Genomic DNA, 2734 nt, shown 5'->3' on the forward strand with positions numbered 1-2734 from the left:
GGCTGCAACATCATTTTTTTTTTTTTTTTAAAGTGAAGGGGTCTGAATACTTTCTGAATGTACTGTAAGAATGGCAATATGCACAAGGCATGGCGTAATGTAGTGTATTTTAAAGGTATTTTGTAAGTATATGCCATGATGTAGTGTACTGCAAGTATATGGCATAATATAGTTTATTTAAAAATGTGTCAGTGTGGGCTGCTAGGAAACCATATAGAGTAAGTATGTTATATTGTATCATAATACAGTCTCCTATCTGCTAGTATGCTATGTAGGACTGTGTGAACAGTGAGTAGGTATGATCAAGACAAAAGCTTCCCTTTACCAGTTAAGTGTAATGGGATAGTGACTCTCTTAATTTAACTTCTTAATGCTGTTGACCTTTTAGTGATGAAGTGTTCCTCTACTTGGAAACTGAGATGTATGGTACACTGACCTTTTTGACTTGAGTCGTAATTTAGAAAGGGTTAAAGGGTAAAATACGGTACCCTTGGGACCAAGAGTCAGCCATTGTTTATCCAACAGTCCATTCATCCTATACTAGTTTCAAAATGAAATTACATCTCATGGTAAAAGATGTCATTATTGACATCTGTGGCCAATCCACTCAAGAGAGAAATTGAACGTAGATTTATTGGCTAGTTCTTTCTGTTGAGAGTATTCCACCAGGACAGGAATAACATCACTGACTGGGGTTTAGGTTTTGCCAATGTTGTTTGCTCTGAATCTCTGAGTTGTTGTAGATCTGTATAATGCACTTAGCCCTTTTCAGTTGTAAAGCAAAAAAACACATTTAAAATTTTGAAAAGATGCATTCAGTCAAACCAAACCAACATCTTCTCTGACTGTTGGGACAGCGCTGGGCAGATGGTGCCTGGTTTCCTCTGGTTTCCTATGGCATTCCTTCTAATGCTTAGAATTGAGGCCAAACAGTTCGATGTTGGTTCCATCAGCCCAGAGAATCTTGTTATTCACAGTCTGAGAGTCCTTTAGGTGCTTTTTTTTGCAAACTTCAAGCCAGCTTTCCTGTGTTCTTCACTGAGGAGAGGCTTCTGTCTGGCCACTCTGCCATAAAGCTCAGATCGGTGCAGTCTTATAGTAATGGCCATTAGGTTATTGGTCACCCTCCAGTTTGGCCGGCTGTAGAAAGAGTTCTAGTTGTTCCAAACTTCTTCCATTTAAGAATTATGGAAGCCACTGTGCTCCTGGGAAACTTTAATACAGACATTCTTTATAGCCTTCCCCAGATCTGTGCCTCGACACAATCCTGTCTCTGAGTGCTGCAGGCAGTCAATTGAATTTACCACAGGCGAACTCAAAGCATCTCAAAGATGACCAAGAGAAATGGGAGGCACCTGAACTAAATTTCTCCAATGTTATAGCAAAGGGCCAGAATATTTATGTCAATGTTCCTGTTTCTGGCAAAAATCCTGTTTTCTCTTTGTCATTATCGGGTATTGAGTGTAGATTGATGAGAGAAAAAATTAAATTAACATGAGGCTGAAACATCATTTTTTTTTTGGCCTCTTGTACCTCTCCATCCAGGGTCAGCAAGAAAGCGAGAGCCAGTAACAACTAGAGCATGACAGAGACGACCATGGAAATGGAAGGGATGCGCTGGCTGTGCCATGTTCCCACTGTTAGGACTGGTGCTAAGATTTGCCCGCGGCAGGGTAACTAGGGTGGGGGTGAGCGGTGGTGGAGAAAACACCGGCGATTGCATGAGATGATCCCCTCTCTTTCTTTCCACCGCTAACCGTCCATATCAACATCGCCGCCGCACGGCAGTGTGTGACGATGGAGGACGCCCAGGAAGTGTGACGGGAAACGGGAGGTTGGGGGGCTCTGGACTCAGGCAGGGCCTGATGTGAGAGCGAGGCCAGGGTGCGTGTCAGTCCAGTGAGGGGACACTCAGGTGTGGGGGCAGCTGTAGCCTAAAGGTTACAGATGTGGGCCGAACGTTTTGGGACCGGCAGGTTGTGGGTTCGGTCCCCTTGACCAGCAGGAAGACAGTGGTTGGGGAGAGTGAACAAATTGTGCTTTCCTCTCTCTCAACATAAACATGGTTTCAGAAGGAGAGAATTAATTTTGCAATTCTTAGTTATTGTACTTTTGAATAGCTATTGTCATTGTCATTTTGCCACCGTAGGCCTAGTTCTTCTTATACAAGACATATCTATTATCAACATTTCAGCATGTGTCTTAGCTTTATTATGTATGTATAACTTCCTATATGAGGTTTACGGGATGTTTTAGTTTTATAGAATAGTGTAGAGATAAAAAGTAGAAGTTCATATTTTTACTTTAGGTTTTCAGAGTATTTTGTAGCAAATCCACTGTCTGCTAAGCTGTCTAAAGAGCTGTATACTACGACACTAAATTATGTATCACATCTGAAATGGAATCCTCCCGCCACCCCCACCCCAAGCACGCATCCTGTACTTTTTCAGAGTTGTAAACAGAGGCATGTCAAATTCAATAACGAATGAGATATGATTAAATATATATCAGAATTAATAAGATAATAAACAGGAAGAGGACCAAATGCTGCGGGCCCTTCGGGTATAGTTGATGAGAAACACACCACACACCACACCTGCCCTCTCCTCTCCATTCACGACCATGGGGACAGGCTTGTGCCAACTTTTTCATTTTTCCCAGCAGCAGGAAAAAACGAGCGAGGAGAAGAGAGCTGCAGGCGATGTGAGTGCTTGGCTGCCACCCAGACTGCCAG

This window comes from Clupea harengus, chromosome 14, assembly GCF_900700415.2.
Source record: "Clupea harengus chromosome 14, Ch_v2.0.2, whole genome shotgun sequence".
NCBI lineage: Eukaryota > Metazoa > Chordata > Actinopteri > Clupeiformes > Clupeidae > Clupea > Clupea harengus.